Here is a 10,201-nt window from a genome sequence, read left to right as displayed (position 1 = left end):
GGTTCTTCAGAGAGAAGCTGGCTTTGCCCAGCCATGGCCGCATTAACCTCTAAGTGCACTCTCTCTCCCCGCTCTATTATAGTCTCATCCGTGCCTACAATAGCTCTTTGGTGCTGCATTGTGCTGCTGCCTTTGGCTCCCAGCACAGCGTTTACGGCCATTCATCAATGCGAGAGCTGTGCTTAAACCATCGCTGGTTGGTCGGCTGGCCGAGCTCTGCTGGAGGAGCCTTGAGCCACCTAGTCAAAGGTAGGACCAGCCAGAGCAGGACTGCAAGGAGATAGTAATATATATGCACAGGGACAGATGATATTGCTTGGACTTCTACAAGAAATAGCACACTTTCCTCTGCTGCCACAGCAGCAGCTGTTCATTGACTGGTGAGGCTGTATCAGCCTCCCACCAGAACCCACCCTGGAGGAACCCAGCAGCATGTTCCATTTTACAGTTCAACTTACTTCATATTCCCAAATTCTTTGTGTCCACAGAGGGCACTGCATGCCTCACTTCCAAAATATTGTGACTCTTCCATAACTTCGGGGGTTTTAAGAGGCAGGAGAAATGAGTAGAGACCCCACAGGTTCCATCACCAGGGGCTCCCTACCCAACACAGAACAGCAAGAGCAAGCAAAGGACCTCAGTTTTCAGCTTTTGAGAGTGACAGACTGCAGGAAACTTCTAGTATACAGATGTCAGATGTGAAAATACAATCCAAAATCTAAAAAGTCTGAGAGCTAAGCTGCACATAAATTTTGAGATGAACATCACTTTCGGGAACTTGCTATCATTGAATTCCTGTAACAAATCTAAGTAATGGAAAACGTGAGAGACAAGTACATAGAAGGCATCACATTAAAAAAATTCTTCTGCAAATACACCAGAATTACTTAAGAAGAAAAAAATGCTTTTTAATCACAAGGTCGATGCACAGTATGCAACAAAGTTTTTTATCTTAAAATTTGACACATACCAAAAAATAACCACACAGAACAAATTTACAGAATTATGGGACAGAAACACTGGGGTGAGGGTGTGGGAAAGCCGTGTCTCTCTCCAAAGAATGGCACAGTCTGGTTCTAGTTGGGATGCAGTCAGCAGCTCAGGCACAGGCAGAAAAGACTGAGGAATTCTTGTCATGCCTCCATTACCTTGAGCTGCTGCTAGTCATCACAGCTACAAGCACAAAAGTTAAACTATTTTCTAACACGTAATAAATCAGATCCTTTAAGATGACATTTGGAAATTTTTAATGATCTCAAGTCAGAGGAACAAAGCAGATTTTCTGAACTGGGCATGGTTCTTCAAAATCAGTTTCTATTAGCCTAAGGCTGTGGTTTCACAAGCAGCTGTGAACTAATCTGAAGCTTACTGCCACTACAAGTCATCTCACACATCCACTTAAGCCCTGCACTTACCTTGCTCCCATGCTCCTCTGACAACCTCATTAACCCAGCCAGAAATCTGCAGAGCTTTTTGCTGGGGTAACCAGTTGAGGCTACCCATGGATGGGGTCCAAAAAAGTGTGGAAAGGGCATCTGAGCTGCCTGCAGCAACAGGCAGGCTGCCCTGCCACTCACCCAGCTACAAGTCATGATACAGAAGGCAAAGCACCCAAATTAGAACTTGAGATTTGTCCTCTGTGGTCACTTAATACTCACAAGGCCCCATTTAAGAGCAGATGTTACCTGACACTGTTGGAATTGTTCCCCTGCATTAGTATTAACATTAGAGGTGTGTGCACATCAGGGACCCCCATCTTCCTCTGTTCACGCAGAGATTTCATAAGAAAATAATAATTTGTGCAAGAAACTACATGCAATGCTTCCTTGGCCTCTGTCCTCAGTAAAGGAAACCTCAGATGAATTCTGCCACCACACTAATTTCACACAACTCCTTGAGAACAGATGGAATTTTCTAATCATATTTAAGAAAAAAAAAAAGCATTTTATTTTACCAAGTGGGGAATTTTATTAGCTCAGAATAATAAACCTAGTAACAGCAAGATGATTATAGCTAGAAGCAAGACAACTGCACTCCTACAGGGAATTTGTAGGGAAGTATTACCCTACCAAAACAAACCATAAAGCCAATCATTCACACATAAAATAGATGTAATAAATACTGTGAGTCCAGCGTGAAAGTTGACACAAAGGAACACGAGGAGCAAGAATTCACTGAACACCTAGGCCACAGTGAAGCAGCTTTCCCAACCTCAGCTTCATTAGAAGACAGCCATTCCTCCAATTCCAGCCATTTGCATGATCCAGACCTGGGATTTAAGGCAGAAAAAGCAGGAGGGGTGATCTGAATTCTGGCTTTCAGCCAGCACACCAGTCACTTGGGGACAGAAGGCGCCTGTGGCAGCTGGCCTCAGAGCCCTGCACACCAAAATGGACAGTCATTAGACAGCCTGAGGAGAAGCTGACAATAAAGAGACAATAATCTATCCAAATGGAGACAAAAGAGAGAGAGAAAAAAGCCACGAGACTGACATGTTTTGCTCAATTAAAGTATTTTCCTCAGTACTGCAAGCTGGCAGAGGGAGGTTCTGTGTAAGCCATAGAACTAAGGTATATTGTATCCTTTTCAGCCACATCAGTTTTCAGACAGACACTTGCCTTTTCCAGGCTGGTATACCTGGCAGAAATTCACTTTTGCTTTAAGATGGTTTCTAGAAGACTTTTGGGTAAATGCACAGCGTTTTCCTGCAAATATGTGGGCCTCATCACTGATGACTGGCTAACATGTAAAAAATGTGAGAGGGAGGGCAAAAAGAAAAGGGGCCAGAGGGGAGTGAGCTGTGCTGGGAGCAATGACCCTTTCTTCCTCCAGCACAAGGAGAGTTGCTGGCAGTCTCTGGTTCCTTAGGTGACCCTGCAGGAATGAGCAGTGACTCATCTCCTTTGGGAGCCTCCTGGAAGCATCCCAGGGAGCCCTGCTGCCTACACTGTGTGCCACCCAGAGATAGCACCCAGCCCCCAGCTGGGATGGGCCACCATGACTCCACCAATTACCTCTTATCTTTTCACATGTAATTTCTGAAAGAAGAAAACTAAGTATGTCACTACTTCACACCTTTTAGAAAGTTGAGGTTTACCCTGCACGGTGCTTCTCAAACCATGACATAAAATCTAAACGTCTTGGCCACTGCTGCTTAAATAATTAAACTGTCTGGTGACATTCAAGTACATTCATATATTAAGGTGACACAGCATAGCTCAGGGAACACTACAAAGAAACCCAGGTCTCCTTGTTACAGGAACCCGGGCAGAAGCAATTAGCTACCCAAGCTGATATATTCAGGCATCCACAGCCAGTGCCAAATAGAAAAATACAGAGAGAGCTGGCCAGGGAGGGGGAGCACAGAGCCACTGCCCAGGACAGAGAGTTCCACCAAGGTCATATCATATTATATGAAGAGCAGGGATTAACCAAGAGACAGGGCATCCTTAGTACTCAGAAATTAGAAAATCAACTTCTTGCTGCACCGGATAGTTAAGCAGGAAAATAGGTAGTGAGAAAGGATGGCCCTGCCGCAGCCCGGGCCCAGACCTGCCCCCACACGGTTCTCCTCAGGCTAAACAATGTAGGTTCGCATACCAAGCAGTTTTGCCTTTCCAAGGAACTCATGATCTAAACATTTCAACAATTTCTTTAAAAGCAGAATTCTCCACTGCAAACCACTTTAGCTGCCAGAAGCTCCCCTGAAGCTCATGACATGTGAGCTGGAAAAACTCAAGATATCTCCGTTGCCTTCCCAAATGGACATGAGTTATCACAGCTATGCTTCTCCACCCGAGACAAAGACTGAGCCATCATTAAACTGTGCTCATGTCCCACATTCACAGGGACAAATATAGCAATAGGACATGAACAAGAACAAAGACTCCCATTTGCTACAAGTAGGGCTGTAGGAAAAAGCTCCCTCCCCCTTCTCCTCCTCCCAACACCGTATAATGTTATACTATGTGCAACCAAGAGCCCAGGGCTGCAGCACCACCATTTTGTAGGGCTTTTAAACAAGAGACCAAGTCCTTATTATGGCTTTGATGTCATTTTGTTAATGCTCACCAGCCATTTAAGGGTTCTGCTCAATATTCAGCTGGATTAAAAATAAAAATTAAAAGAAACAGTAAGTATGCTGAAGTCTGGAGTTTTTTACCTGCCGTTATCTCAGTAATCTGACAAGTCCCTGAAAGGAGGTTTTAGCCACCTGGAAGTTGACCTCTTCTCTGAGGCAACCAGCAACTGGACAAGAGGAAATGGCCTTAAGACATGCCAGGGGAGGTTCAGGTTGGACATCAGGAAGCATTTTTTCCACGGAAAGGTTTGTAAGGCACTGGCCCACGCTGTCCAGGGAGGTCACCATCCCTGGAGGTGTTCTCGAAACAACTCGATGTGACACTTAGTGCTATGGTTTAGTTAATAGGGTGGTGTTGGGTAAAAGTTTGGACTCTGTCTTGCAGGTCTTTTCCAATATTAATGATTCTAATAAGCCAGTGCAGATGCGGACAAGAAGATATGTCCACTACAGGCATTGAGCCTGGTCACTAAAAAATGCCCCACAGAACACACTGAAAGACCAAAGCACTGCTGCGTATTCTACACAGGCACAACCAGCTGCTTTGGATGAGTTTTGTTGTTTCATTCCTCTCAGGCTGAGGGGTTCCTACAGCCATTAAGTTCAGAAAAAACCCCATCCTGCAGGAAGTAATACTGTGAGGCCACATCAGTGATATTCAGGATGCCTTTCTAGAAGAGAGACTCTTACACAATGCTGACATTTAAAATTTATATGCTCTAGTCACAGTTGCACCTACATCTCTCAAAGGTCAGCCAGCAGCCCTTGGTGGTTAGCACCGTGCAAATAGGACAAAGGTCTCTGCTAAATAAACCAGAGAATCACCAGGCTTCTCCAATTTTCTGCAAGATAGGACAAAAAACAATCCTGGAAGAGCAAACATCCCTCAAGAGTTGTATACCTGGTCCTATATGTACATGAACATAAAGCAACACTTGTCTAATCTGCAATTGTTTGTTTATATGCACAGGAAACATGCAGGAGCAAGTTTCTCCTGTGCATATTTGCATTTAAAACCTGCTTCCCAGCCTCCCCTCTGAACATCGAGTGGACACATACTGCCCATTTCACACATTAATCACACTAAGGCAGGGCTGACCAGAGACCAAGTTTGGGTAAAGACTTTCACCAAGATAGTCTGAGATTCCCTGGTCCCCCAGCACCCCTCTTCTCCCTGTTGCCCCTCCCTGCAAGACCTCTGGGTTCTGGCAGAGTGACAGCCTCGGGGGGCTGGGGTGCCAGCCCGTCTCCCTGACATTCCCCATCCCAAAGCTCTCACTGTAGGGGCTGCTGGCCAAGGCTATTAATAACCAACACTGCACCCAGAAGTCTCCTTTGTGCCAAAGCCAAGGCCTGTCTTCTCAAAGTCTTTTCTGCAGCTGTCAAGAACTCACAAAGAGTTTATTTAATTACAAAGAGTTCATTTGCGCCTTCAGCCTAACTCAGAGAAGGCAACAAACCCCAAATTCATACCAACTAACCACTCATCACAGATTGAAAGTTTTATCTACAATTAAATCACTGACCAACAGTTCTGCTCTTGCTCAAGTGCATGAGAACAGGGCCTCCATCAAACCACACATTTCATAATTTACAAAGAGCAAAAACAGGCTTCCACTCCCTACAGACCCAGCAAATATGATCTATTTTGTTTATTATTTTAATAAACATTATTCATGAATGTGTGAATTTTATTAACATGTTCTTGAAAATGGTTTCACCTTGTATTACAACTGGTTTGGGATATCCACAAAGGGTTATCCTTTGGGATTAGTAAGGAGATGGGTGGATGAGAAGTTGTTGGCAGCAGAAGGAAGGCTATCAACTGTAATATCAAACTGTAACAGTATTTGTCTGATACAACCTCGTGTTGCTCAACCCTTCAGGGTGAATTACAAAGGCCCAGCTAAAAGCTCCACAAGTGCCCCAGCAGGATTCAAGACACATAAACCATGAAAATGTGATAATGCATAAATGTATATAGGTTTGGAGATATATTGAGAGATCTAAATGAGAGCTGGAGCGATATTCCAGTCCAAATTACACAACAGTGTTAGAATTTTGCTCTTTTTATCATAAACTGACTTTTGTAACACAATAAAAACTTGGGTCCTCCAATTCCAGATGGCTGTGAATGGAAAACAGGTGAAAGCATCATACTGGAAGAAGTCCCTGCTTCCTCTGCCCCTTACAATTGCTAAGAATTGCAGTACATTGCACATAGTATAAAACAGAGTATCAAAAGTGCTGAAGAATAAAACAGTTACAGAAATAGAGCCTGGAAAGAAGAATTAGATGACATCATGACAGAAGATGAAGTACTGATCAGAAACAAGATTAAATTTTTTTACGATTGCAACTGCTACAGTAGAAAGAGTTTCTCAATCCATCCACAGAGTCACTAGCAAAAGGGCTAACTGATCTATTATCCCAGAATGGCATGGACACAGCTGGAAGAGTCCAGGGACACACTTAAAATGCAAAGTTGTTCGGAGGAAAGGCCTGAAGCAAACAGAACACTGCAGAGTCCAGCTGCAGCAGCACAGCTTTGCTTCTTCAGTACATGGGAAAAGTGCAAAACAGACCTTGTGGGCAAGTTTGGACAGCCAGGACCTGGAGATCAAAGAGGAGATACGAGGCTAAGGAAGAAGTGATGAAAGCAGACTTCAGCAGCCTGGGAGCTGATGTAGTTTCCCATGGGGAAGCTGAAACCAAGGGCGCAATCACAGTCACATATATGAACTTAGGAAGGCAAAGTATCACAAGGCCAATGAGGACATCATTGTTAGAGCAGAGGCAAAGAGGACATTTGGGACTGAAAAGAGAAAAAGGTTATGTTTTCTCTGTTTCTTAAAGTGAACTAGTCCAGCAGAAGATGCTCAGCACCACTACAGAAGAGGCAGCTGCAGACAAAGTTCACCACTTCAGTCTGTCTCTAGGCAGCTGGGATTAATCCCACCAGTTCAGACTGTCTGGAACTTCAGCAGCAGAGATGAGGTTTTGGAATGGCACTCCAGCCCTGCAGTTAATCAGGATCAGTAGGAAAACAGTTGTATTAGCAAACACACAAATATTACCATCACACATTCTTTCAGCAATAGGACATCTCCAGATACAAAGTAGGAAACAGTTCTGATTCACCGTATTTCCATTAAGTGCATATTTCCAGTTCCATAGGTCTATATAAAGTCAGAAAGCAACAGTAACAGGACATTGACCATTCCAGAGGTAGATGAAATTTAGCAGTAAAAGACTATCCCTTCACACAGTAGAAAAAAAAAAGGCATTTTAAAAATTCTTCATATGGTTATCACTTTACTGCCTAAACAGAGTGAAGTATGTGGATTGCTTCATGCTGACCAGTGCAAACAAGCATTTCGTTACAAGGCTCACTGGTTTGGCACCCTGTATTTGTCAGTTGGTTTAAAGATTACAGTATGGGTTAAAAAAAAAAAAGCAAGCATCATTTACATAAACAAATTCCACCTCAAGGGACATCTGAGTACAAGCCTTCTCTCCCCCACCACAGAAGGCGACGTCTAAAAGAGAGGGCAGCAATTTTCCAAGAATGCCACAAAGGATTTTATCTCAGCAAGAACTCTCAAGCATTGAAGGAGCCAAAATATTGCTCATTTTCTTTTCAAGTTCAGCCCAAAAGTTATTGTTACCACAAGGACTTTTAGCCTACTGACGCAGCTAAGATTGGCGATAACCTCACTTTACGAGCCCAATGCTCCATCTGCTCCCAAACGCTGGAAGGCAACTCCCATATCAAATGTACTGCTGCATGGAAGGAAAAATAAAGTGCACCAGAGGCACCAAGTAACTTACTAATCACAAGCAATCCATGTGATTTATACCTAAATTGGTCTCCAAACACCATGCCCAATAAATCAGAAAGGTTTTTCATCTTGACACTTAAGCACTTTTCGCGAGCGTGACCTCACATTAGTTAAGCATTGAGGTGCCATAATTAGCTAAGGAGGGAGCAGAAAAAAGACTGACTTATTAATAGAACTGCCTGGGAAACAGGAAGTTTATTTGATTTCCCTAAAAACTGCACAACATGGAAGTTTGCTAGCCAGCTGAGGGCTGTTCCCACATTTTTAACTGGAACTTGAGAGTTTTGAACTCTGCATCCTCACTCTCAATGGTTTTTATCCGGCTGAAGGGGATGCTCTACCATACTAACAATGCTTTGCAAACTCCAGAATGGTTTGGGTTGGAAAGGACCTTAAAGAGCACCCAGTTCCAACCCCCTGCCATAGGCAGGGGCAACCCTCACTAGACCCTTCCACTAAATCAGGTTGCTCAGTGCCCCTTCCAGCCTGGCCTTCCAGGGATGGGGCAGCCACAGCTTCTCTGGGCAACCCGTGCCAGGGTTTCACCCCCCTCACACTATTGATGTGGAAGAGGAGGCAGAGGAAGCAAAGGGCTGAGGAACAATACTGACAGACAAGGGCTTCAGCAGAAAGACAGGATTGTTAAGCAGCATCCAGCCAGCACTTCCCTCCGGCAGCGAGTTCCAGTTCCCGCAGAACGGTTCCTCTGTGCCGCTCCCGCAGCGCGCCAAGCAAAGAAACTCTGTGCTGGGAAGTAAAAACGCAGTTTGTTTTAAGGTGCTTCTTCCTGGGCTGGAGACTGTTAGGCTGGATTGAATTACATGCACAGAAAGAGAAGGGAATGCAAACCGAGGCAGGCATGCAGGCATAAGCACAGAACATTCTGGGTTATGAGGGTCTTTTGCCAGAGGTCAAGGATTGGGCCCCACAAGTGGCAGCAGGTCAGTGTCACAGGCATGCACAGGTGACTTGTGGTACAATCAGTTTTAGGTACCCAAACACACCCAGCAGAAAACCCCCATGGCACTCATGTTATTTCTGAGAAACAGCACAACCAAACTACTCACAAGATCACACTGACAAGGAATTCTTGTATTTTACACCAGCAAGGAAGATGCTGACCAAAAAGAAATGTTAGAAGTTAAGATGCTGGAGATTCAAAGTTAGAAAGGAACTAGAAACCCTGGAAAGGACTGTGCAAGTAAAGCACTCAAACTGGGGCACCACTCCCAGAACAGGGAGAGAATACAAACTGTCACTTGAATTAAATATCTTTTCAGTGAGTCAGAAGTTATTCTTAAACTCTTCTTCCTTCCTGCAGGACTCAGGCACTCTGTGGTGGCACATCCCTGGCTGCGCCCATGTGTTTATCTCCTATCTTCACATGATACTCAGCTTTTTCATGGCCCCGCACATAAAATACAAGCGACTAGGCAGGGACAAACTGTACAGCACTGAGGACAAGCCCATTCATCATAGACATGTAAATTACACTAATCACAGTTAAATACAGCAGCATCACTTTGAACCTTGGAACCCTCAGTGTACAGCATCACACACAGCGGTGTGAGCACAAAAGGCTCCCAATACTCAAAGAGAAAGCCAGTGCTGCATGTTTTATGTAGTCCATGTGCAAACTGTACAGTACAGTAGCCTCCCTACATTCTAAGGTATTTCCAAACCCTTAAAGTAAACGAGTCTGGCATAAGCCATCCTGGGCAAACATGAGTAGCAACACGGTGCCAGACTCATATGAGGAAAACGGTGATAGAATGAAACCTGCACAATACTCTTGACTACAGAATCGCTTCCAAAGGACCTTTCACCAGTGTAAGTCAGAATGCAAGTTGTCCTAAGTCCTGGAGAAAGGCGATTTCCTTTATGGTTTTTCCTGCCGAAATACTACGGTTTTATTCTTATTAATTACGGGCAGTTAATACCGTCCATGCCTACAGGTGGCAAGCAAGCCGATTCCTCCGGGTCTAGTGTGCAAGCCGGCAGGGGGGCTTTGAGGCCAGGACCCTTGGGGAGCGGAGCGGCCGTGTCGCATCACACAGCCCCGCTCTCGCTCGGGGATCAGGACGCTAAAAGGACGCAGGTTCTGCAATGGTGCTAGAATGCGCAGGTGCCACCGCTGCCCCGGCCAGACACATCTGGAAGGTCTCCAGAGTCCACGTCCTGCTCGCGAGACGAGCACGGAGACGGCTCCGCAGTGGATACGGGACGAGGGGAGCGGCCAAAGCCTCCCTCACCCCCGGAACGCGGGACCGCTTAGCCC

The 10,201-nt window shown here is 45.0% G+C and overlaps 1 long non-coding RNA gene across 1 annotated transcript; it reads right to left on the bottom strand.

Moving 5' to 3' along the window:
• Positions 1-887: 887 nt before the first annotated feature.
• Positions 888-10,195, bottom strand: LOC108449495. The gene is made up of 2 exons (XR_001865659.1): positions 8,535-10,195; positions 888-7,100 (listed from the first exon to the last, which is right to left on the bottom strand). It is a non-coding gene; the product is annotated as an uncharacterized LOC108449495 (long non-coding RNA).
• Between the last annotated feature and the right edge of the window lie 6 nt (positions 10,196-10,201).

Source organism: Corvus brachyrhynchos, unplaced genomic scaffold (genome assembly GCF_000691975.1).
Source record: "Corvus brachyrhynchos isolate BGI_N302 unplaced genomic scaffold, ASM69197v1 scaffold59, whole genome shotgun sequence".
NCBI classification, from domain to species: Eukaryota; Metazoa; Chordata; class Aves; order Passeriformes; family Corvidae; genus Corvus; species Corvus brachyrhynchos.
This window is presented reverse-complemented; position numbering and strand designations above follow the sequence as displayed.